General features: G+C 42.3%; 1 pseudogene; it reads right to left on the minus strand.

Annotated features, from left to right (window-relative positions):
• Positions 1–11,700, minus strand: part of LOC111824517 — a 16,794-nt pseudogene extending 5,094 nt beyond the window's left edge.
• Between the last annotated feature and the right edge of the window lie 1,842 nt (positions 11,701–13,542).

Genomic DNA, 13,542 nt, shown 5'->3' on the forward strand with positions numbered 1-13,542 from the left:
GCTCTACAGGCCCTATCCTCAAAAACAAGAAAAAATGGTAGTTAATCATCTAACTCTACAACTCAAAGAATTAGAAAAGAGAGCAACAAGAAAACCCCAGAGTGAGCAGAAGGAAGGAGATAATAAAGATCAGAGCAGAAATCAATGAAATAGAGACCAAAAAAACAATACAGAAAATCAATGAAACCAAGAGCTGGTTCTTTGAAAGGATAAACAAGATTGACAAACCCCTAGCCAGGCTCACCAAGAAGCAAAGAGAGAGGTCCCAAATAAACCACATCAGAAACGATAGAGGCGAAATAACAACAGACCCCACAGAAATACAAATGATTGTTAAACAATACTACGGGCAACTCTACTCCAACAAACTAGACAACCTGGAGGAAATGGACAAATTCCTAGAAAAATACAACATTCCAAAACTCAATCAGGAAGAATCTAAAAATCTCAATAGGCCAATAACTATGGAAGAAATTGAAGCAGTTATCAAAAAGCTTCCAGCAAACAAAAGCCCAGGACCGGACGGCTTCTCAGGGGAGTTTTACCAAACTTTCAAGGAAGAACTAAAACCTATCCTCCTCAGACTACTACAAAAAGTTCAAGAGGAAGGAACACTTCCAAACACATTCTATGAAGCTAGCATCACCCTAATTCCAAAACCAGGTAAAGACAACACAATGAAAGAGAATTACAGGCCAATATCCCTCATGAACATAGATGCCAAAATCCTCAACAAAATCTTAGCAAATCGGATCCAGCAGTACATCAGAAGGATCATACACCATGACCAAGTAGGATTTATCCCAGGGATGCAAGGATGGTACAACATCCGTAAATCAATAAACGTGATACATCACATAAACAAATTGAAAGAAAAAAACCACATGGTCATATCAATTGATGCAGAAAAAGCATTCGACAAAATCCAACACCCATTTTTGATAAAAACTCTCAGCATGGTGGGAATAGAAGGATCATACCTCAACATAATAAAAGCCATATATGACAGGCCCACAGCCAACATCATACTCAATGGACAAAAACTAACACCATTTCCCCTAAGAACGGGAACAAGACAGGGATGCCCACTCTCGCCACTCCTGTTCAACATAGTACTGGAAGTATTAGCCATTGCAATTAGGCAAGAAGAAGAAATAAAAGGCATCCAAATTGGAAAAGAGGAAGTAAAACTGTCCTTATTTGCAGATGACATGATATTATACATACAAAACCCTAGAGACTCCATCAAAAAGCTACTAGACTTAATACATGAATTTGGCAATGTAGCAGGATACAAAATTAACCCCAAGAAATCTGAGGCATTTCTATACACCAACAGTGAACTTTCAGAAAGAGAGATTAGAAAAACAATCCCATTTACCATCGCACCAAAAAAATTAAGATACCTAGGAATAAACTTAACTAAAGAGGTTAAAGACCTCTACTCAGAAAACTACAGGACGTTGAAAAAAGAGATAGAGGAAGACATAAACAGATGGAAGAACATACCATGTTGTTGGATTGGTAGAATCAACATCATTAAAATGTCCATAACTACCCAAAGCAATCTATAAATTCAACGCACTTCCCATTAAAATACCAATGGCCTTCTTCAAAGATCTAGAACAAACTCTCCAAAAATTCATCTGGAATAAAAAAAGACCCCAAATAGCTGCAGCGATCCTGAGAAAGAACAAAGTAGGTGGGATCTCAATGCCAGATATCAAGCTGTATTACAAAGCCACTGTTCTCAAAACTGCCTGGTACTGGCACAAGAACAGACATATAGATCAGTGGAATAGAATAGAGAGTCCAGAAATTAGCCCGAACCAATATGCTCAATTAATTTTTGACAAAGGAGGCATGAACATACAATGGAGCCAAGATAGTCTCTTCAATAAATGGTGTTGGGAAAATTGGACAGATATATGCAAGAAAATGAAACTAGACCACCAACTTACACCATACACAAGAATAAACTCAAAATGGATAAAGGACTTAAATGTACGACAGGAAACCCTAAAAATTCTAGAAGAATACAAAGGCAACAAAATCTCAGACATATGCCAAAACAATTTCTTCACTGATACAGCTCCTAGGGCAGTTGAAACTAAAGAGAAACTGAACAAATGGGACTACATCAAAATAAAAAGCTTCTGCACAGCAAAAGAAACCATCAACAAAACAACAAGAAAACCCACCTCCTGGGAAAACATATTTGCCAACGTCATATCTGATAAGGGCTTAATCTCCAAAATTTATAGGGAACTCACACAACTTAACAAAAAGAAGATAAACAATCCAATCAAAAAATGGGCAAAGGATCTAAATAGACACCTTTCAAAAGAGGACATTCAGAAAGCCAAGAGACATATGAAAACATGCTCAAAGTCACTAATCATCCGAGAGATGCAAATCAAAACAACAATGAGGTACCATCTCACACCTGTCAGAATGGCCATCATCAACAAATCAACAAACGACAAGTGCTGGAGAGGATGTGGAGAAAAAGGAACACTTGTGCACTGCTGGTGGGAATGCAGACTGGTGCAGCCACTATGGAAGGCAGTATGGAGGTTCCTCAAAAAATTGGAAATGGAACTCCCATTTGACCCTGTGATCCCACTTCTAGGAATATATCCCAAGAAACCAGAAACACCAATCAGAAAGGATATATGCACCCAGATGTTCATAGCAGCACAATTCACCATAGCTAAGATCTGGAAACAGCCTAAGTGCCCATCAGTAGATGAATGGATTAGAAAACTGTGGTACATCTACACGATGGAATACTATGCTGCTGTTAAAAAGAAGGAACTCTTACCATTTGCAACAGCATGGATGGAACTGGAGAGCATTATGCTAAGTGAAACAAGCCAGTCAATGAAGGAAAAATACCACATGATCTCACTCTTTCATGGATAATTAAGACCATTACAAACTTTTGAACAATAATAGATACAGAGGCAGAGCTGCCTCAAACTGATTGTCGGACTGCAGTGGGAAGGCCAGGGAGGGTTGGGGGACAGGAGGGAGGGGAGTAAGAGATCAACCGAAGGACTTGTATGCATCCATATAACCATAACTAATGGACATAAGACACTGGGGGGTAAGGGAGGGCAGGGGCTTGTCAAGGGCGGGGGGGGAAAAGGACACTTATGTAATACCCTTTGTAATACTTTTAGCGAAAAAAAAATATGTATACCTGGTGGTCAGTGTTGACCACTTCGAACAATTTTACAATGTTCGGGTGGTTTAATTCTTTCATACAATATATCTCTTCGGCCACGTCTGCGGGATCTTCACAGTTGACTATTTTCACTGCCACCTTCATGTTGGTAGGGAGGTGGCGGGCCAGTCTCACTTCTCCAAAGGAGCCCCTCCCGATGTCATCGAGGATGGCATAGTTCCCACACAGCCACTCCACTCTGGCCGATGTGTCCTCAAAAAAATCACACATGGTGATTTAAATGTTCCCCTGAAGGGGACAAGTGGTAGGAGGGGAGCAGGAGGAGGAGGAAGAGGAAGAGGAGGAGGAGGAGGAACAGGAAAATGAGGAGAAGGAAGAGGTAAAAAGAAAAAACCAATAAATCCGACAATCCACTACTACCAACCAATCCAACCAACCACTACAACCCAACAGCTTCCTGGACTCAGCCAGAACCTTATATAGGATTGGCTTTGAATCGCATCACAATGGCGCCTTATGAGGTCAGAGCAAGAAATGGACTCATCATGGTTGGGGATGGACCACAGTGGTTTTCTCTCTTTTTGGTCCCATGATCCTTATACCCTGAGGAAAAATAAAATGACCACAAAAGAGCTTTTTTATAATGCGGAATATTAAAGATTGATGTATACTTTATTAGAAATGAAAATCTGAAGGGAAGGAAGGAAGGAAAGAAGGAAGGAAGGAAGGAAGCAAGGAAGAAAGGAAGGAAGGAAGGAAGGAAGGAAGGAAGGAAGGAAGGAAGGAAGGAAGGAAAGTCTGACTTACTCTCATGCTCCAGGTCTCAGTTCAAATATCACCTGCTTAGTGAGCTTCCCCGGTCCATCCATTCCTACCTGCCTCACCCAGCCCATCACGTTTGTCATCTTCATAGCACTGACCACAGTGTGGCTGATTCTTGTTTACTGTCTGTCCTTCCCATGAAGGGAGGAGCATGACTGAAGTTTTCCCTGTGTCTAGCACATGAGTGGCAGGAAACACAGTAAGTTTTTAATCAATATTTGTTCACTGGATTAATAATGAGTTTGGGGAATAAAAATATATATGGCCAACTATTTATTTAATCAAAGTGATTCCTAAAACATCTTAAAAAACCATCATGTTCTGTCCTCACTTAGGTTTGGGGGCAGATAAGATAAGAAAGAGGAGGGCTGAAGTCTGGCTTCCAAGGAATGTGGTCGCTCAGTGAGACTGAGGAAGGCCAAGTGGTAGGAGCCTTGATCAGGATGAAAGATGATTTATCCTTCCAGTGGTACTTGCTAAGGATGCAATAAATTTGGAACCGTAATGAGGGTGCAAGTAGTTTTGCACTTTGAATATCCAATACCAGATGACACAAAGGACTTGTCAGGTGACCCTGAGAGGGCCATTTAGGTGAATTTCTGTGGTACTTAAATGAACCATCTCTGTGGACAGAAGTGATGCTGAGGCTTGTTAATTTACATTTGTGGAAACACTGAAACCTCTGGATGGAAGACATTCTGCATGGGTACAAAGGGTGAGGTAATATGTTGGGGCAAATTCTACCCTTTATGGGGGCAGAGAGGGAACACACAGGCTTGGGGACACTTAGGGGGAGCCTCTGGCACATTATGATTCAAACTAATCTTCGAAGAAAGCTCCCTACTTTCAGTACACTGAGTGTTTTAACCACATGGTATAAGTTATTATTCTCGTAATTACTTTAACATTTCCTCTGTGTAAAGGGAATCTTTAGAGGGGTTAGCCTGTGAGTTTTTCCCTCGACTGCACTTTAGTTTGTTACTTTTACTACATCAGTGACACTCAGCTCCTAAGCATGACAATCTCTCCTGCTGAGCTGATTGGGACCCAAATGGGGTCATCTCATCAATTCTAGACAGCTGTTCACAAGTTCCAGTCAGAGATAAGAATAAGCTCAAAAAGGAGAAGGAAGAATTTCAGCAAAAGCTGCCACTCTATGAGTTCATTGTATCCATTTATAAAAAGTGGTATTAGTAGTTAATAATACCAATTCGTTTTCTTATCATAATGATCCCTTTCTGCAAGGTAAATGCATACGCAAAGATAAGACATTTAACGTAAAACTGTCAAATCAAAAGCTAAGCTTTAAAAAACAACAAACAAGCTATCATCTTTTTCAATATGCTACATCAGTTATCTGCTTGTGATTGTGCCCAAATGAGCATATAGCTTTCTTATGTTTTTTTTCTCCTTGTAATTTGCTTAGTTTTGGAGGGAGGTAGGCAATAAGTAATTTTACTTCTTGTTCTCAGGAGTAAGAAGGATTTTTTGCTTTAGTGTGCCTGGCTCTTCCTGAATGAGGACTGAGCGTCCTGAACTTTTCAATGGGTCCGGACAAGTCCTAGGAACTGCTTCTTCAGACCTGATGCTCTTTTCTGTTCATCATATCTCCTGGGATTTTCTTTTCCTGATTTGCCTCCAAAATCTCTTCTTCCTCAGGAGGTAGCAGGGCCCCTTCTTGCTGCTCAGAGGCCATGCAAGGTTGCGTTCTTTCCAGGGCCAGTCCTGCATGTGTCCATGAGCCCACACCAGCTCATTACGGGGTGCTTCCTCGACCTCAGCCAAGGTTCTGGTTAGATGGATACCGCGCATGGAGCCACAGGAGAGGTTGCCCACATCCAGCCTGAAGACTTAGGATTTCTTCTTGTCTCCTCATACATGAACTATATGAATGACGTGGGGCCATTCTATTCATTAGCCGCCGAGTGCCCTAGCTCATATTTTCTCTTTTTGTGCCAAAGTTTTCTTAGCTTTTGAACTAGTTTTCTTAAGGGAGGCCTATCACTGCAGGTTGCCTGGAAAGATGAAATGCAAAGACCCTAGGGACTGATTTGTAAACTCCTACCCTCTGATTCATCACCTGACAATAGAGTATTAAACATTATAATATGACAGAAAACAGTTGAACCGCTAAATTTCTCTGGTCTTAGCATCCTAAACAGAGACTAGGGTGCTATAAGAAAAATGTTTGGCATTTCAAATTAAGTGGATTTTTTAAAATGTTTAGTTTTTGTTAATCCTCACCCGAGGATATTTTTCCCATTGCTTTTTAGAAAGAGTAGAAGGGAGGGAGGGAGAGACAGACAGACAGACAGGTAAACATCCATGTAAGAAGACACATCAATTGGCTGCCTCCCGCACATGCCCCTGGAGCCAGGGATGACACCTGCCACCCAGATATGTGCCCTTGGCCAGGAATCACACCCAAGACCCTTTGGTGCATGGGCCTACGCTCTACCTACTTAGTACCACTGGCCAGTGAAAACTAAGTGGCTTTTTTTACTGACTGCAGGGCTTTCTCTAGCGTTTGACAGAACACGTTTGTTTTCTTTTTGATTGTGTGGATGAAAGGGGGCCACGTGCTAACTTGGCTAGTTCAGGGGAAGCCTGCATGGTGGCCTTGCAAACTCAGAGACCTAAAGTAACCACAAAGTATGGTCTGAAATTAAAACTTTTTAAACCAACAGCAGCTTATTGTGAGTAGTCATGTCCTAGGCCAGTGTTCGGCAAACTCATTAGTCAACAGAGCCAAATATCAACAGTACTTCTTCAAAACAGACTCACTCAGGCCGAAAACCGACTTCTGCACATGGGCCACGAATTTCAATCACACTGTACGCGTGCCCACACGTGGTATTTTGTGGAAGAGCCACACTCAAGGGGCCAAAGAGCCGCATGTGGCTCGCGAGCCGCAGTTTGCCGACCACTGTCCTAGGCCAGCATCTTCCCTGAAAAAGGTCAATCTTTACCTTACCTGAGCTGATCCATTATCTTTCTGCATCTTTGATAACATATTCTTACAATGTCAAAATAATTTTTCTTTTTCAGGACCCCTCAAAGCTCAGGCATCACTCTGTGGAGACCACAAATCCCCTCATTGCTATAGGTAATTGTTGACTGTTAACTATCCTGCACCCACCTAAGTCAAAGAAGTCTGTGACTATCATTTTACTTTTTATTCAATCTGAGAAGTTTCCCTGCTTTGCTTTCTACCACCTTCCTAATCTATCACCAATGGATTTCATGTAACCCACCAGCATCTCCTCAGTTGATTGTAATGTATAAAATAAGATGCAAAACTGCTATTCTCTGGAGCATTATCACAATCCATTGAGATTCTGTTTCCCAGCATTTGTTGACAGTTTGCCTCGAATAAACCCACAAAAATTCTTCACAGGATTCAAAGTTTCTTACATTGACAATTGGTCAAAAGCCCATGGTCTTGACTTGAAAGAAAACAACTCTGGGTACCATCACCACCACCTATTCAGCCAACATCAAATTTTATTGAGCAACCTCTGAGTGCAAAGCATATTATACTACACACGCCAAGGAAATACATCTTTCTCTTCACACTTTAAAGGATAAATCCAGACAAATGGAAATACTCATTTTTTTAGTCACTCCTATGAGCACAATTTAAATAGGCAGGTGTGGGGTATATAGAGGGGCTCATGACAAAGGTCTTCAAATGGGAACATCTTTGCATCAGTTACTAGTTCTGTAAATTGTTTGAGTCCCTTATACTTAAAAATGGCATCAATGCCCCACTGGTGTGGCTCAGTTCCATTACAGGTCAGGGCACATGTCTGGGTTGTGGGCTTGATCCCCAATATGGAGCATGCTGATTCTCTTTCATCATTGTTTCTCTCTCTCCCTCTTTAAAATCCATAAAAACATATTTTAAATAAATAAATAAATAAATAAATAAATAAATAAGGCATCGAAATCCTTCAGGTTCTGTGGAAAAGGAAATAGGATATACCATTTAAATAAATAAATAAATAAATAAGGCATCGAAATCCTTCAGGTTCCTGCAAACCCATGGACTATTCTCATAATTATATGCTTAGTACCTAGTTTTACGCTCACCAGGCAGCATGTATATTCATGTCTAACCTGCAAACCCATGGACTATTCTCATAATTATATGCTTAGTACCTAGTCTCACCACTTACTTACAGTCCTCTCTCTGCAGGTAAATGATTAACTCTTGCTTCCCTTTCTTTGTCTCTAAAATGGAAATAATAGCATTGAATTCATAAAGTTGTGCATGGGAAATGAGATCAAGTGTAAAAAAATGTATAGAAAGCCTGAAAGAATTGAAAGTATTCAAGAAACGAGCACTTTTTTTTCCTCCCTTTAAATTAAAGAGTTCGTGTAAGTAAATGAATGACATAAGGACTTTTAGCAATTGTGATCTTTTTCTCCTATGAACTGTGTATATTGCACTTAAAGTTCACTTCAGTTTCATGGCCACTGTGTTTTCTCTTGTGTTGTTTAATGCTCTAATACTATACATTGGTTATACATTTAACCATACTAGATACTGTCTCCCAAGCTGAATGAAAGGTCCTTGAGCATCAGACTTGTTAGAATCTTTTGTTCATGCATTTCTATGGTTATTTAAAGTGTTCAATATATATTTATCATGACTATCTTGGATAACATAATAAATACCTGTGATTAAACCATGACACTGAAAAAAAAGAAATAGAGAAAGATACAAACAAGTGGAAGCATATACCCTGTTCATGAGTTGGAAGATTTAATATGATTAAAATGTCCATACTACCCAAAGCAACCTACCACTTCAACACAATCCCTATTAAAATACCAATGGCATGCCCTAGCTGGTTTGGCACAATGGATGGCGTGTCGGCCTGCAGACTGATGGGTCCCAAGTTTGATTCTAGTCAAGGGCACATGCCCAGGTTGCAGGCTCGCTTCCCATTGGCTAATCAGGGCGATATGCAAATTAACTGCCAACCAAGATGGCGGCCAGCAGCCAGGCAGCTGAAGCCAACAGGAGGCTTGCTTGCTCCAGTGATGGAGGAAGCCAAGGTTCCCCGCCTGCCGCTGCCGGCCTCTGAGCTGCACTCTAAGAAACAATGTTGCAATTATAGAAGCTAAACAAACCCCAGAAACCTGCTTTCAGCCAGCCGGGCCTCAGAGCTGGAGTTGCAACAGTGTTTCAATTATAGAAGCCAAACAAACCCAGATACCTGCTTTCAGCAGCCAAGGCCTCAAGCTGGAGCCGAGCCTCAGAGCTAAAGCCGGCTCTCAGCTCCAGTGACAGCCATAGAACGTAAATAAATCCCAGAATAAAAAAAAAAAAAGAAAAAAAGGAGGTTGGGAGCTTCAGTCACCAGCCAGCCTGAAAACGGCCCTCAGCCCCTCACCCAGACTGGCCAGGCACCCCAGTGGGGACCCCCACCCTGAAGGGTGTGTGACCAGCTGCAAACAGCCATCATCCCCTCATCCAGGTTGGCCAGGCACCCAAGCGGGACCCCCACCCTGATCCGGGACACCCTTCAGGGCAAACCAGCCGGCCCACACCCGTGCACCAGGCCTCTATCCTATATAGTAAAAGGGTAATATGCAAACTGACCCTAACAGCAGAAGGACTGGGAATCACACCCGTGCACCAGGCCTCTATCCTATATAGTAAAAGGGTAATATGCAAACTGACCCTAACAGCAGAAGGATTAAAGGGTAATATGCAAACTGACCCTAACAGCAGAAGGACTGGGAATGACTGGTCACTACGACACACACTGACCACCTGGGGGCAGACGCTCAATGCAGGAGCTGCCCTCTGGTGATCAGGGTACTCTCACATGGTGGGAGCCTCTCCTGCCTCCTCAGCAGCGCTAAGGATGTCCGACTGCTGTTTAGGCCTGCTCCCCGCTCCTCAGCAGCGCTAAGGATGTCCGACTGCAGTTTAGGCCTGCTCCCCGCTGGCAAGTGGACATCCCCCGAGGGCTGCTGGGCTGCCAGAGGGATGTCTGATTGCCATCTAAGGCCCAATCCCCCGGGGAGTGGGCCTAAGCCAGCAGGTGGTCATCCCCTGAGGGGTCCCAGACTGCGAGAGGGCACAGGCCGGGCTGAGGGACCCCCCACCCTCTAGTAATATATAAAAAGCAAAATGCATAAGTAAAAATAACATGAGATCCTGGGCTGCATAAGTAGATGTGTATTTGTCTCATAAAAGAAATCAAATTGAGTTTCAACTAGCAGAATAATTATTTAAGAAAAAATAAACAATGACGAGGTATTTCTCTTCCACTTTCGTTCTTACCTTCTGACCTCTATTACTTTAATTTTTCTTTAAGGCTAAGGCTCTTAAAACATGAGTTTCTAAAGTTATACATGTCTAGACATTTTCTATTTTAGTAAAAATTCAAATATTCAGAAACTAGAAGCTTTGAAGTTTTGATATAAAACAAAAATGAACTTACTTTTGCCCTGGCCGGTTTGGCTCAATGGATAGAGTGTAGGCCTACGGACTGAAGAGTCCCAGGTTTGATTCCAGTCAAGGGTACATGCCTGAGTTGCAGGCTTGATCCCCAGTATGGGCATGTAGGAGGCAGCTGATCAATGATTCTCTCTCATCATTGACGTTTCTATCTCTCGCTCCCTCTCCCTTCCTCTCTGAAATCAATAAAAACATATTTTTTTTTAAAAAAATGAACTTACCTTTGATATTTAAAAATGTCAAAACAGGTATCAAAGCCCATACTTAAAGGCTTAGGATAAATCATTTAAAAAATCAATTAAAAATTTTATTGAAGTTTCCAAAAGGCTGAAATTTCTTAGACCATTAGAAACACATTTTAGGAGGTAAGTTGATTTTTCTTTCATCACCACTCTTTTTTTTCTTTTCTTTTAATATACTAGAGGCCCAGTGCAGGAAATTCATGCAAGGGTAGGGTCCCTAGGCCAGGCCGGTGATCAGGGCCAATCAGGGCCTTCCATGCCCTGGCTGCTGGCTGCCGCCCCTGGTGGTCAGCGCATGTCATAGTGAGCAGTTGAACTCCTCATTGGTCAAACTCCCCAGGGACAATTTGCATATTAGCCTTTGATTATATAGGATTTTTATTGATTTCAGAGAGGAAGGGAGAGGGAGAGAGATATAGAAACATCAATGTTGAGAGAGAATCATTGAGCAGCAGCCTCCTGCATGCCTGCTCCTGGGGATGGAGCCAGCAACTCGGGCATGTGCTGTGACCGGGAATTGAACCAAGACCTCCTGGTTTGTAAGTTAATGCTCAACCACTGAGCAACACCTGGCTGGCCTGGTTCCTATTGAACCAGGAAAACAATAACTGTACACTTATCCAAACCAACAAAATGTTCAGAGGTATTAAACTGTGATCATTGTTTCATGAAACAGAAAAGTGTACCTTTAAAACATAATGTCCTTATTCGCAAGTCCTTTCCCCCTTGCAATCATTTAGTCTTTCTTAAAATTTTAAAAATGTTGAAAGTAGAGAGAAGAAAGTATACTGCATGTAACACTAAGAAAACAGATGAAGAAACAGCACAGTTCATGCAGTCATAGAGAAGAGATGGAGAGAAGTGCTGGATGCCTTGAATAAGAGAGGACACTGACCTGCGAGAGTCAGGGGAGTTTCCACTTCTTTCACTCATGGCTGGAACTTCTACAAGTTTCACACATTTCTTTTCCTTCGTTCACAGTCAGGTTTTTGTGAGGAGAGAGAGTAATTCCTGGTATGTTTACAGCAACTGTCTTTCCTAACTGTAAGTTGTTGTCTTTTAAGTTGCTAGGACAGGACTGTGCCTCCTCTTTCTGAGATGGTGATCTAGAAACTTCTTCCCCAACAGCATCGTTAGAACATACATTGTTAGGGGTGGTTATATCCACAGGCAGTACCTCACGCCTCTTTTTGAGTACAGGCACCTCAATTTTCTCTGAGAATAAAATCATTAAAAATATATCCAGTTAATAAATCAAGGACACAATCCACATAAAGAGGTAGAACTAGTTATAGTTTTCCTTCCCCCACCCCATTCTTTTAAAACCCACTCATTGCCTTAGTAAATATTTTGTTTCTTTTATCTTTCTTTGTCATGGACTCCATTAATTTTGTCTTTTAAAGGTCATCTGCCTGCCTGTCACTTTCTTTGGGAACTCAATATATCTGCCTCTAGGAATGAACACTTCAATGTTCTTTTCTGGTGTTGTGATAAAAGTTGTTTGGGGCTTCATAAGATCATAGTGTGAAGATGAGGAAGCATCCCGAGGCTAAGAGTCAAGGAATCCAGGTCAAAATCCTAGTACACAAGCACTCTGCAGCTGGATGACCTTGGGGAGTATTTAACCTCTCTGAGATTTTCTTTATCTTTAAAATGGGAATTAAAAGTACCCACTTGATTCAATATTGGGTTTTGTAAGGATGAAGTGAAAACAAAACACAAAAACAGGGCAGATTCTCTGAATATGATAACTTGTGCCTATTAGCCTCCCCTACAAAATATATTCAAAACCTGAGTTCTTCTACAATGGATACCTCCCTTGTGCAAACCATATTATTAGATCTCACTGCAGACTACTACAATGGCCTTCTAGCTCCACTGCTTAACATTAACACCACTCCATTCCCTCTATGCAGCTCCACATCCAGTCACTGAATTAAATGCTCTAATACGTCTTCCCTGTCCTCATACCAACATGTCTTAAATTTTCAAAATAAAACTTTTAGTGAAGTTGGAGAAACCATGGTCTAGTGTGGGTGGTGTTCCTGCTCTATATGGACATTATAGAATCACTAGAGGCCTGGTGCACAAAATTCATGCAGGGAGGCTCCGGGGAGGAGGGGTTCCTCAGCCCAGCCTGCAACCTCTCCACTCCAGGACCCCTTGGTGGTTGTACAACTGGCTCCTAACCGCTCGCCTGCCTGCCTGCCTGATCACCCCTAACTGCTCCCTATCGGCCTGATCATCCCTAAATGCCTCTGCCTTGTCCTGCACCTGGGACCCAGGATTCCCTCCTCCAGCCGGTCGCTGGCATCCAGGACCCGAGCAACCCTCCTCTGGCCGGCCACAGGCACCCAGGACCCGGGCTGGCTTCACCTGGGCCAGCCACAGCTGCAGGGGACTGTGGGCGGGCAGCTTTAACTGGGCTGCGGTCGCAGGCGCCTGGGACCATGGGGTTTGTGGCTTGTCCCTCTCCCGGGCTACACCCTGGCTGGTCCCCATTCCTCTCTTGCGAGCTCATTTGTGCCTGGCTGGTTCCCATTCCTCTCTCCCCAGTGTTGAGTGGCTGAGTAGTTCTGGCACGAGGGGGCAAGGGCATGAGGGCGTGATGACCACTTGCACATTAGCTTTTTATTATATAGGATTATTTTCCCTTTCTCTTCCACTGCTCCTTTAAAATCCACATCATCTAGGTTCACTATACTGCCTCAAGTCTCTTTGCTATGTTCATTCAATTCAGCAACCTTTGAAATTGAAAATGGATTAATTCTTAATCAGGAGAGCCTATGAGAATTAGGAAAGAGAAGCCT

The sequence above is a fragment of the Myotis lucifugus genome, unplaced genomic scaffold, assembly GCF_000147115.1.
Source record: "Myotis lucifugus unplaced genomic scaffold, Myoluc2.0 scaffold_1937, whole genome shotgun sequence".
In the NCBI taxonomy this organism is placed as follows: domain Eukaryota; kingdom Metazoa; phylum Chordata; class Mammalia; order Chiroptera; family Vespertilionidae; genus Myotis; species Myotis lucifugus.